This window comes from Ailuropoda melanoleuca, chromosome 1 (assembly GCF_002007445.2).
Source record: "Ailuropoda melanoleuca isolate Jingjing chromosome 1, ASM200744v2, whole genome shotgun sequence".
NCBI classification, from domain to species: Eukaryota; Metazoa; Chordata; class Mammalia; order Carnivora; family Ursidae; genus Ailuropoda; species Ailuropoda melanoleuca.
The window spans coordinates 134,675,670-134,689,300 of record NC_048218.1 but is presented as its reverse complement, the minus strand read 5'-3'; the positions used below and the strand labels follow the sequence as shown (position 1 = coordinate 134,689,300).

General features: G+C 38.8%; 1 protein-coding gene and 1 pseudogene across 1 annotated transcript in view; one reads left to right on the top strand and one right to left on the bottom strand.

Annotated features, from left to right (window-relative positions):
• Window positions 1–13,631, top strand: part of SEMA3E (semaphorin 3E) — a 233,796-nt gene that overhangs the window by 86,436 nt on the left and 133,729 nt on the right. The gene's annotated exons all lie outside the window — the stretch shown is intronic.
• On the bottom strand, window positions 4,122–4,596 carry LOC109489389 (annotated as a pseudogene).

Below are 13,631 nucleotides of genomic sequence, written 5' to 3'. Positions count from 1 at the left end.
TATGGGATTTCTTTCTGAGGTGATGAAAGTATTCTAAAATTGACTGTGGTAATAATTGTACTCATCTGTGAATATACTAAAAAAACCATTTAATCATACACTTACTGTACATATGTATATACATATACAGTTATATGGTATGTGCATTGTACCTTAATAAAATAATTTTTAAAAAGAAAAATTAAGAAACAACAAAACAACCACCTTATTTAAATATTTGAAGACAAACATTCAAAAGTTATAGCTTAAAAGTGACTCCTTATAATCAATGTCCCTTAACCTGAGCATTATCGACATTTTGGGCCAGATGCTTCTTGGTGGTGCAGAGCTATCCTGCACATTGCAAAAGGTTTAAAAGCATCATGGCCTCTACCCACTAGATGTCAATAGCAACCCTCTCTCCTCTCCCCCATTAGCTGTAACCAAAATGTCTCAGGACGTTGCCAAATGGCCCCCGAAGGTCAGGGGATGGAGGGAGGGTTGGTTTTCCCTAGTTAAAACCACTGCTCTAATGATTGGGGATTGGAATGTGGGGAGAGCTGCAGTGTGGAGGCATGGCAATTTTTCCTAACATATTGCAGAATTACTTGACTAAAGTGTGAACATATATGTTTTAGCTTGGGCTGCTCTAACAAGAAACATAGGCAGGACAGATTAAGCAACAGAAATGTATTTATTTCTCACAGTTCTGGAGGCTGAGGAGTCTAAGATCAAGATTTAGTTTCTGGTGAGCATTCTTTTCCTTGCTTTTAGATGGCAGCTTTCTTCCTCTGCCCTTACAGGGTTAGGAGGTGGCAAGGGAGATCTTGTTCTCTTCCCCTTATAAGGCCACCGATCCTATTAGATTAGGGCCCACCCTTAAGAGTGCATTTAACCTTAATTACCTCCCAAAAGCCCTATCTCCAAATACACATTGGGGGTTAGGGTTTCGATGTATGAATTTGGGGGGGATAAAATTTAGTCCATAACAATGTATAACTTTGAATAAAATAGAAACTAAATAATGGATATTTTCACAGAAAACCTATAATAAAATTAGCAGCAAAAGTTCTTCCTTTACTAGATTGCCAGCGAGATCACTGCCACTGGGGATGGTTTTGTTTCGTTTTTAAAGATTTTATTTATTTATTTATTTGAGAGGGAGAGTGTGTGCACATGAGCAGGGTGGGGGGGTGGGAGGCACAGAGGGAGAGGGAGAAGCAGACTCCCCAGGAGCAGGGAGCCCAGTGCAGGGCTCTATGTGGGGCTCTGTGCGGGACATCATGCGGGGCTCCATGCTGGGCTTGATCCCTGGATCCTAGGTTCATGACCTAAGCTGAAGGCAGCTGCCTAACCAGTTGAGCCACCCAGGCACCCCACTGGGGATGTTACTAACAGTACTAGGATACTGTTTTGTTGTTTGTTTTTGTTGTTGTTTTGGATAGTTATATTCATTTGACAGTAATCTCAAATTGTTATTGTAAAGTTTGCAACGGTTTTCAAAAGTATCTCAATGTATTTGGTTATTTAAAAACCTAAGTGAGCCATTTTATAGGCAAAAATTTTTTTTAAGACTTCATTTATTTATTTGACAAAGAGAGACAGTGAGAGAGGGAACACAAGCAAGGGGAGTGTGAGAGGGAGAAGCAGGCTTCCCGCCGAGCAGGGATCCCGATGCAGGGCTCGATCGCAGGACCCTGGGATCATGACCTGAGCCAAAGGCAGATGCTTAACGGGTGAGCCACCCAGGAGTCCCTATAGGCAAAATTGTTTAAACAATTTTTTAAGATTTTACTTATGTGAGAGAGAGAGCACAAGCGGCGGTAGCAGTGGACAGGGTCAAGCAGACTCAGTGAGGAGCCTGACACAGGGCTAGATCCCAGAACCCTGAGATCATGACCAACCCAAAGTCAGAGGCTTGACTGACTGAGCCACACAGGCACCCCAGGCAAGATTTTTTTTTTATTTGCTTACTTCTTTTGTTTTAGGTAGGCTTGGACATCCATTTTTATCATATTTTTCATGTGATTCAGGAAAAAAGAAACAAAAATTCCTGGAGCATGTTTATATCACACCAGAAATATACAGGCAATGACTCTATTTTTATAAATTGTTATCAAATATTCAAAATCCTAAATATGGTATTAGTAACTGATATTTGTCTTAGTTGGTCTAAGATGTTCTCCTGGCCAACCTAAATCATTTGATGCTGTGGTTATTTCCCTGTATGCTCAGTCCTTTAAAGGGTTGTTGAGTTTAAAGTTTTTACTTGGTCAATTCATTAAAAAAAAATCAAATATTCTTAGTCAAAGTAATAAAAGCTTTATTTAGGTTTTTTAAGCAAATAATTAATCTTAGTTTTACTATTACATTCATCAACATAGTAAAAAACTACAGCGTAGGTACTTTTGAAAAAATTGCCCCATTTATCAAGCTGACATTTTGGCTGCTTCACAAAAAAAAGCAGATTCCATCATTGGTGTAAATAGAGGCAAATTCAAATCAAATCATTTGTTCTACTTGGAGATGTTTGATTAATGAGATCCTGCTTGGGTTTATTAATCTTTCTGCTTTCTCCACATCTCTCTTTTGACACATAACCATTCTCTTTGAAACCACCTTCATTTTCTTTATGTATAATGCAAATTTAATTATAACAGTTTTGAAATGTTTTTTCTTTTAGAAATCTTTTCACAAACCATTTATAGGACCTTTATTTGTAAGCTAAATGTATTTACTCTGCTGCATGTTGTGAAGATCTATTTTTCTAACCTCTGCTAATAAAACCCCACCTGGCAAAGAAAACAAAACATTAAAATAATTAATTGAGACCTTTTGCCTCAAACATATATGTCTTACCATACCTTTTAGAATATGAAAAGCTACATAAATGCAGCTTTAGATTATAACATCAGTAAAATGTGCCCTTAGTAGTCATTCTCAAGGTCAATGACAGGTCTTTATTTTTTTTTATTTGCACTATACAATTTTTAATAAAATGCAGTTTATTATTTTCAAATGCAGTACATTTTAAAAAAATTTTTTATTATGTAATGACAGGTCTTTAATGCTGTCTTTGAAGCAAGTGTAAATAGAATCAAAGTTGTTTTTAAAAACTCTATGGCTACTGTGATAACTGAAAGCCAAACATATTTAATAGATAGATGAATAGTGTAAATATTTACCATGTAGGCTTAATGAATTAATTAACCTGCTTGAAAAAAAAAAGGAGCTTCTTTTAATAGTCTCTTGACCACCTTTAATTTAATGGGCTTGCTGCTTATTTTATGTACTGTCAAAACCACAACAGCTTTAGGCAGGAAACATAGTTGACCCCCAACACCACCACTCCCTGGAGAACAAGGGAACTCTGCTTTTAATGCTCAATGAATATGGTCTAGAGTTATGAAACTCAGTTATGAGACTCAGGCAGGAATCTTTATCTAAAAATAGGAAGGTTATAAATTCAAGAGTTGCACAGTCAAAGCGAGGCACATAGCTCATAGTTAGTGGATTCACAGGGAACATGATCTATTGGAGATTAGAAATGCATTAGAAACAAGATATAATTTCATCCCTGCCTAATGTGCTGTATTTTCAGGGTTTCAGAACCCAGCTGGAGACTGTTAATCAGAAAAGAGTCTTACTCTTACATGGGAGTGCTTTATTATTGCTCCTGCAATAAAATCCAGTCCCTAGCTTGAAATCCAAGACTATTCAAAATTTGAATTCTGATTCCTTTTCTAACCACTTAGCTTTTTACTCTAATTCCACCCATCCTAAGGCAAAATACTTATTTTAACAAGGAGGGGAGGCCAACTTTCTGTAAAGTCAGGTAAGAAATAGACTTTGTGAACCATATAATCTCTGTCACAACTACTCCACTCTGCCACTGTTGGCAGGAAAGCAGCCAGAGATCATGCATTAAAACGTGGTGTGGTGTGCACCAGAACACCTTTATTTACAAAACAGGTGGCAGACTTCACTTGGCCTCTGGGCCGTAGTTCGCGGACTCCAGTTCTAGATCAGTTGAGTTACCAACTGGGAATTGTGGCTGTTTTAATAGAATATGCAGTCAATTTATAGACCACAGTCAGGGTTTTATTTAACTGTAGAAGCTTAAATGCCCCAGCCACTGTTTATTATAAAGGTGAACCCTGATCCTCATGGTGCGTTAATTTGTAGGATTTCTGGTAGCAAGCACGGGCACCAAGGCCTCCGAACTTTCCGGATTAGCAGCAACAGGGATCAGCTACCAGCGGGATCTGGTCATATTGGATGAGGATGTCTTTGATAACTCTCTTGGAAGCCTCATCCATGTGTTCCTGGTAACGCGCTACTCTCCAGTCTGAGATGAATTGGAGGACTGTGGAAATCTGGGCCATGTGACCACTCCCTTCACGCAGGTGCCGAGGTCCTCGCCAGGGAATAGCTCATTGCGCAGAAGCAGAACAGGCCCAGTAGCTTCTGAAGCAAGTATGACTGGATTAGGTGGCCTCACGTTTGTTTTGATGAGGCATTTGCCACGTTTGCAGTGTGCCACGGAGTGGCAGTTTTCTTTTATCTGAAGACATGCGTAGACTGCAGACCTCCCTTGGTCTGCGTGGTTGCAGGCATAGACAAGAGTTCCTCACCTTGCGGCTCCGCAAATGGAAAAGGCCAGTTTTTGTTTTATTTTTTAATAGATGCTTGTTTCTATTACTCTTTCATATTCTTTTACAAATTTGGGGGGGCACCAGGTGGCTCAGTTGGTTAAGCCCTGAACTCTTGTTATCGGCTCAGGTCATGATCTCAGGGTTGTGAGATGCAGCCCCAAATGGGGCTCTCGCGTTGGGGAACCTGCTTGAAGATTCTCTCCGTCTGCCCTTGCCCCCATGCATGCGGCTTGCGGGAGCTCTTTCTCCCTCAAATAAATCTTAAAAAAAAAAAAAGAAAGAAAGTTCTGGGAAGTACAATAAAACAAGAAACAAAAGTGTGATTGTAAATGGAAAGATACAAACTTATTTACAAATAAGATTATATTACTCAAAAATCCAGGCGATACACCTGAAAACCCTTTGGAAGGGTGGGTCCCGAAGTTACTTACACATGGGAATCACCTGGAGGAACGCCATAAAAACTTAATGCCTGCTCCTTACTCCAAAGAGATTGTGATTTAATTGGCCCAGCTAGTGTTTTATTTATTTTTTAGATCATTTATTTTTTAGATCTGGGATTCAAAAAAAAAAAAAGAAAAGAAAATATCAATGTGTATGTATTGCATGTAGTAAGAGTATGAACTGTTTTGTGGAACCTTGTTTAGAGATACATATTTTATGTCTAAGTGTGTATTGGCTGTGAAGTGAAATCTATTTGTTACCTGTGAGCATGGTGTAAAAAGTTTGAAAGCTGCACTGAATTACCTAAAATTTGCATAGACTTAAAAGGGGAGCTGCACTGAATTCTTTTGGAATTTGTTACATAGAATAACATTTGAATTACTGATAGCAGTTGGGATAAAGAGGAGAACTCCAGAGGCAAGAAGCTCTTCCAGAAATGCCATCATGGATATTACAAAGGAAAGCGAGCTCCTCATTAGGGCCATGGCCTACAGCACAGCGGGAAAGGCACGCAGCCAAGGATCTTATCCACGTGTAGTGCCTAGGCCATTTCACCAGCAGCTGTTCCACTAACTCACTACTTTTCCCTTTCTGCCTTTTCAATTATTCATATCTGAATTAAGCAGAATAAGAGAAGAGAAGGAAGTTTCAGATGAAGGTAACTTCCCCTGTGATGAAGTCATCCTTTTTTGGGTGAAGAGGGAATTAAAACTCCTCTTCTCCCTGTCTTGTCTCAGATGAAGGATCTTTGTGGCATTTGTTCTCCTCTCTTGCCTCCTGACCTTGCTTGTCTTCTTCCCACACCTGACTCAAACATAAATTGAGGTGAGAGAGGGGAGGTTTTCTTTTTGATTGTAAATTTTGGGATTCCATGATGCCGTTAGGAAATTCAGGTAATGTTAGGCTGAGGAGGAGGAAGAAAAGGAGGCAAAGATATAGAAGTTATTATAGAATGGCTTTTTGGTATAATTATTTCTGTTTGGGAGAGGGAGAAATCCTAGATGTTTGTAGGGCGTGAATGAGAAAAGCATGTGAGAGAGGAAGAAATCCTAGAGGGTTTGTAGGGGGTGAATGAGAAAAGCCTGTGAGAATTAATTCATCTGCATTAAAGATAGAGAACAGAAGTGCTAGTGAGAGTTCCTTATCTTACAGGTCACATGGTACTTACTAACAAATTAACATAGGCAAAACAAGACTGTACCTTATATTTATTTTATTTTTATTTTTTGAAATGGGTAAGAATCTCACCTAGATTATACCTAAAAACCAGAAAAGACTTCAAAATCATAGACAATCATATCTCCCCTTTTTATTTTCTTAGTAAACTGAAGTTTTGAGAATAAGTCAGAGACAGTAAGTGCAGGGAAGAAAGTAGATCCCAGGTTTCAAGAATTCCTGATTAGATTGTTTCCATCATAGCAAACTTGTTTCTCTTCATAAAGAAGAGGTTACATTTTGCTGTATGTTATTCAGTCCATTCATAAATTTATTCATTCATACTTTCAGAAACTGTTTATTGAATTCTTATTATATACCAGTCACTCTGCTAAGTGCCTCTCTCTAAAAGTATAACGAGCAGACTTGGTGTCTGCCGTCTTGAAGCTCATGCCCGAGGACATTGAGACGTTGAATGTGTCAGAGAGAGACATTAAAAATGAGAAAGATACTTTGAAAATATTCAGTTCTGGAGGGGAAAGGCAGTTGAATATATGGGTTTCCTAAATTCTCATGTCTGTCAGTGTTGATTAAATCCTATTTCCTAGAATTTGAGAACAGCTTCCTAGCTCCATTTTCTGTCTTAAAAAAAAAGTCAAAGACTATAACAAGAAAAAATAAAGATGTGATGAAATACAGAAACCTCAATGCTGAAAAAAATCCCAGATTTGTTTTTTTAAATATTGTTTTAAAATTTGCATTGAAATATCTCCTTCATGTTGCCTTAATTTGTACATGGTTTTACCCAGAAGAAATAACAATCAGCAACACATGCTAATTTTTAAAAAGTCACGTTTATCATGTGTTGGTTTGAAAGTCAAAAGCCAAATGTCCGATCTCCTGAGGATGGCCATATGCAACAGTGGAATGCAAATATTTATATTGAAATTATTTTCATAGGTGTCAGTCTTATGTCTTAAGGTGGTTCAAGTTAATCAAAGAGAAACAAATCTTTGCACCATAATTTTTACAACAAAAGAAGTAAAATATTTGTTAAATAAAATATTTTGTTCTCTTAAAATTATGCATTTTCATAATTAGTATCTGTTCAAAATTAAAAAGTAAATTACAAAGAAGTAATAATTGTCATACAAACGTGAAAGAAAAATACAGATAATTGAAGACATCTATAGTCGGAATAGTCCAATCAAGAAGCATATGCACACAGAATACTTCCTGTTTAAAACAAACTAAGATTTGGGAGTTTCCCCAAGTTGCTTGCTACTTGTTTGATTTTCTTACAAAGTAGAAATAAATATTTATATTGGAATAAACAATGGTAACCTTAGGTGCTTAATAAGAAGAGTTATAGTATTAGGCAACTATTAGGGCAAACTGATTGTAACTTACATTTTATTGGTTGTGTATGCTAAAATAAAACTTTCATACAATTGCAAATGCTGAATTCTCTTTAAGAAAATCCATAGTAGTTTGAGGGAAAAATGAGTATGTGTATGTATAGACATACGTATGTCTGTACATATGTGTAATGCATATGTACACCCATGAATCCAATTTATAATATATGTAATATATATGATATATATAATTTAATATATATTTAATATAAAATTTATATGTTGCCACAAACACATTGGATTCATACTATACTTACTAGAATCTTAATTTAAAAATATAAATATTCTGGAAATTATTCCATGCACAACAAACAAAACTTATTCCTGCTTTTTAATGGCTATATAGTGTTCTCCTTTATGATCCTTCCATAATTGACTTAACCAGTTCTGATTGAACGGTATAGTATCAGGACACCTGGGTGGCTCAGTCAGTTAAGCATCTGATTCTTGATCTCAGCTCAGGTCTGGACCTCAGGGTCATGAGTTCAAGCCCCGAGTAAGGTCCACTTTAAAAAAAAAAAAAAGGTATAGTACCAACTTTAGAGCTTAGGAAAGAGTTGGAACAATTAATGCATAGTTGAGGGCACTGTGTCAGTGAAACGGGAAAATGTGCCAACCTAAAAAAATTGCATGATTTCCATATTTAATACTACATAAACAAAATTATCGAGGCAGTGAAACTAAGACACAGAAGGCTTAGAAGGAGGCAGATCTGACCATCAGTAAGTACAGTCCCAGGGCATTAAGATGTTATCTCCATGTCCGGTAACTTCTAGATGCATTTTTTTAAGTTCATTTAGGCAAGTGGATGGTTCAGTTTTTGTGACAATCACTATGGAATTAATAGTCCTTTCTAATGGAATTAATAATGCATTGTATTTAAACTATATTTTCTAGTTTTAATGTTTTTTAACATATTATTTGATTCCTCATAAAAATACTGTCAGATGAAGAAGATTGCTGATGTTACAGAGGAGAAATGGAAACTCAAAAGTTAAATGATGTGCCCAAGACCACAAAGATAAAAAGCATCACGGCTGGAACTAGAAAAGTTCATAAAGAAACTTTCAGTGTTTGTTGTCATATTGCCTCTCAACAAATAAATACATACTTTTATTTTGAACCCTAAATATTTTGTACACTGTTAATATCTTCCATCATGATAGCATGGTCATTTCTGTTCCTAAGAATTTCCAACTAGTCCTTACTTGAGCGGTGCTCATCATAGCACCTTCAGATCACCAACCGGATGTGAAAATCGCCTTTGTCATTGTGCTGGCTCCGAATATTCCAAGGAAAGCCTTGAGCATCTAGATGACCTCAAATTGACCATCTTTCCATTTCGCCCATCCTGTTTATCTATGTCGTCTAAGCATATTGGCTTGTGATCGTGGTTGTCCCATTTCCTTTAGCAGCCAAGAGTAACTCCTTTTCTTCAGGGAGCTCCTGAATCCATGTAGCTTTAGAGAGGCTAACAATCAAGACCTCAAAAATCATTCCCCTCTTCTCGGCATAGTGGTCAATCACAGTATTCCATATCCCTGAACACAGAATTAGATTCAGAGGTCGGGCATGAGATGCATCCCAGGATCATCAGAGTTAGGACCCTTCGTTCTCCGAAATAGTGCTGGAAGGGAAGTTTTCCCCAGGTTGCAAGAGCTCTGCCCAGATACAGCACAGCCCTGGGCCTGCAGGCAACTGTTCTCTCTCTTACTGTGTGGTCGTGACTACAGATGGAGGGAGGAAAGTATAATCAGATAAAATCAGTGGTGGAGCGAGGCAAGAGAGGAGAGATGACTAACTAGTGGCGAGTCCCTGATTTTTATCGCTGAAGCTCACATCCCTTTGGCTCTGAGAAATGTGTTAGCATACCTATTAGCCACATGAATCCCTTTTAAAACATGTGTTGTATGATGAGAGTTGAATGTCTGTCTCTGAGAGAATGCTTGATTTCTGTAGAAGTATCCCTGCCTAGGTTCCTGTTCCATGGATTCCCCACACATTGGTGGGGTCTCCATCACACTGCTCAGCCTTTTACCAACATCCTTTCAGGTAATACTGAATCCCAGCTCTACTAGCTAGAGCCAGTAGTGAATGTTCTCATCACCTGGAACAGCCACCTACCTAACCACAGCTGTTCTAGGGTTTAAAAACCCTCCATATGCATAGACTACCTGCATTTACAAACTGTTGGTGAAATTTTTTGAAGGCAAGGTCTAGTTTCTTCGTGAGAAATTGAACCTCTTTACCCACTACTGGTGGAATTTTTATAAGACAAATTTTGCTGCTTTCGACAGAGGTAGCTCAATTTTCCACCAGTGATCTCGAGTACACAAAGATAGCTATTAACTGTTCAATATCTTGCTTAATGTCTTTGTTTATCAGTCACCCTTAGCAAGGAAGTAAAGTCACAGGCAAACAAAAGCAAATACATCGATGGAGTTCCTGGAGTATAGCTGTAGGCCACGGTGCTGTCCCTATAGAATGTGCCAGGTTACTCTGCTCCCTGAAAGGTGAGAACTGACCTTTGTCTTCTTTGACCAAGAATATAATTTTCTAGTTATTTGAAGAGGTGCTTCCACTGGCAGTCATAAAATTCTTTAGTTACTACTTAAAACACTTATGTTACATTCCAGTGATCACTACATGCGTGATTTGAAATACTCCACCTGAAAGATAATCCTTATTGAGGGTGAAATAGGCAACTTGAATAATCTTTTAATCTTGGACCTTGTCTGGAAGATTTCTGTAAAGGTACAGCGCTCTCATTATCTAAAAAGTATTTACTTGTCCACTGGAGCATATTCTTCAGATATTTAAACCCTTTACAGTATGGTTCATAAAAAGAAAAGCTGAAAGATTCCCAGAAGATAGAGAAGACTAACAAATCACTACAATTTCATTTAAATTTTATTATATCTTTTTATTCTTGTAATACTTTCTGAAAAGTTATTCTAAATATTTTTTTAAGAACTTGGGAAGGTAGTAGCCACTTTAAATGGATATTTTGTTTTATTTTATGGCTCATTCTTCGCAAACGGAGTCAGTAAGTGAAAGTGTTAAAATGAGTAAAGGTTAGGTAGGAGTAGTTTCTTTAATGAGATCTTGGATTCTACTGATTGAATCTTTTTTTTTTTTTTGCCTGTAGGGATAATTATTTATATAAAAATGAACAGTGAGTTGAAGTGATTATGAAGAAAGTTTGACAATATTTTTTATTTATGCCAAACTGTGTGCTCTTGATAATAGTATCTTGTAGTTTTGATTTAGCACTTTATTACTCCAGCTATTTTCAGGGCACTCCATGGTACATTCCAGCTAGTCTTAAACAAATCATGTCATCTGTTCCAACAAAGCTGCTATTTGGTCCTTGATAATACTGTATTGCTCTTGTAACTTCAAAGGAATGAGATGGTAATATTGGATGTTGTAATTGTGATTTTCAGTATTTAGCTTTTTATTCTTTTTTCAAGATGTAGTGTAATTTTTGAGTTCCCATACTTAAAAATGCTTAATAGGTCCTTTGTTAAGGATTAGTTTTTACAATTAATAATATATGAAGACTGTACTTCATACTGCAAACCTTCAGTATGCTAACCTAGATGACAATGACTTTTGTCTTGTCAAAGAGCATTATGCCAAAATTATGACAAAAGCTATAAGCTTATAATTACACAAGTTCAATAATTAAATATAAATTAGAGAGCCATTTTCAGGGGGAGGAGTTAAGATGGCAGAGGAGTAGGGGTCCCTTTTTTCAGTTGGTCCCCTGAGTCGGGCTGGATATGTACCAGACCATCCTGAACACCCACGGAATCAGCCTGAGACGCAGGAAGATACATCTGGATCTCTACAAATGAATTACTCCAGCGCTGAGTATTGAGGTACGAAGCGGGGAGCTGTGACCCCGTGCACAGATATCGGAAGATAAACGGAAGGGGGAGGGAGCCACCGTGTTTGGGTGCCGGGAAGCGGTAGCCACCTGCACTGGAGAGCAGGCCAGACTCACGGACCAGCACCCGGGAGAAAGCAGACTGAGACCGGGAGCCCAGGAACGTGCGCGGCCAGTCTGTAAACCGGAGCTCCAGAGTGCGTGCGCGAACCACACTGAAACAGAGCTCCAGAGCGCTCAGGGGTTGCTGGCAGCTGGCGGTGTTAGAAACACAAAGGACAGAGATGTGCTGGCCCTGGAAGTGAGGGCCGGGACACCAGCTGTGGGGTGCACATCCCGGGACGCTGCAGGGTTTAGCAGCACCAACAGAAACAGAGTTAAAGAGGCCAGAAGAGCTCAGTGGAGAGCGGACTGCAATCTCTCTGTTCTGAGACAGAGGCTGGGATTCGGCCACTGCTGCTCTCTCAGAAGAGGCACAGCAAACTGCCAGGGAAAGCCCCCAGAGAACAAAAGCCCAGAAATACCAGCTCACATTGTGCCCATCCCCATCCCCCCTCGCAGTGGACAGGGCAACTCTACCCAAACAGGGTTGCCTGAATATCAGCGCGGCAGGCCCCTCCCCCAGAAGGCAGGCTGAAAAATCAAGAAGCCCACATCCCTAAGGTCCGTATAAAACAAGTGCACACTGCATGGGTCCTGGTCAATAATTTGGGCTCTGGACAACCCCGCAACCTCTCCTCATCAGAATGACAAGAAGGAGAAATCCCCCCCAGCAATGAAAAGACAATGAGTCTGGGGCCTCTGCCGCAGAACTGATGGATATGGATATAACCAAAGTATCAGAAATGGAGTTCAGAGTAACAATGGTCAAGATGATGTGAAGATTTGAAAAAAATATTAACGAGTATATCGATCTTTAAGGGCGGAAATGAGAGTGAATTTGGCAGAAATTAAAAATGCTGTGAATCAAATGCAGTCAAAACTAGAGGCTCTGACGACCAGGGTAAATGAGGCAGAAGAACGAATCAGTGAATTGGATGATGGGTTGGTAGAAGAAAAAGCTAAAACAGAAACCTGGCTCAAAAAAATCCAATCTCAAGAATGTAGGTTAAAGGAGATTACTGACTCAATGAAACGCTCCGATGTCAGAATCATTGGCATCCCCGAGGGAGTGGAGAAAAACAGAGGTCTAGAAGAGATATTTGAACAAATTGTAGCTGAAAACTTCCTAATCTAGCAAAGGAAACGAGCATTCATGTCCAAGAGGCAGAGAGGACCCCTCCCAAGGTCAACCACGACAAACGTACTCCATGTCACATCATAGTACAATTCGCAAATATTAGATCCAAGGGTACAGTATTGAAAGCAGCCAGGGCAAAGAAATTTCTCACATACCAAGGCAAAAATATCAGGATTACGTCTGGCTACACAGACCTGGAATGAGAGAAAGGGTTGGCAGGGCATTTTTAAAGCTCTTTCAGAGAAAAACATGCAGCCAAGGATCCTCTATCCAGCAAGGCTGTCATTCAGAATTGATGGAGAGATAAGGACCTTCCAGAATCGCCAGTCACTGACCAATTTTGTAACCACAAAACCAGGCCTACAGGATATATTAAGGGGGGTTCTATAAAAGTAAAAAAGCCCCAAGAGTGATCAGAACAGTTACAATCTGTAGAAACAAAGACTTTACAGGCAACATGACATCATAAAAATCATGTCTCTCAATAATCACTGTGAATGGCCTAAATGCTCCCATAAAATGCCACAGGGTTGCAGATTGGATAGAAAGACATGACCCATCATCCATTTGCTGTCTACAAGAGACTCATTTTGAACCTAAAGATACATCCAGACTGTAAGTGAAGGGATGGAAAACCATTTTTCATGCCAATGGACCTCAAAAGAAAGCTGGGGTAGCAATTCTCATATCAGACAGATTGGATTTTAGACTAAAGATTGTAGTTAGAGATACAGAAGGACACTATAAGGATGTATCCAACAAGTGGATATGACAATTTTATAAATATCTAAGCCCCCAACAGGGGAGCAGCAAGATACACAAGCCAACTCTTAACCAGAATAAAGAGA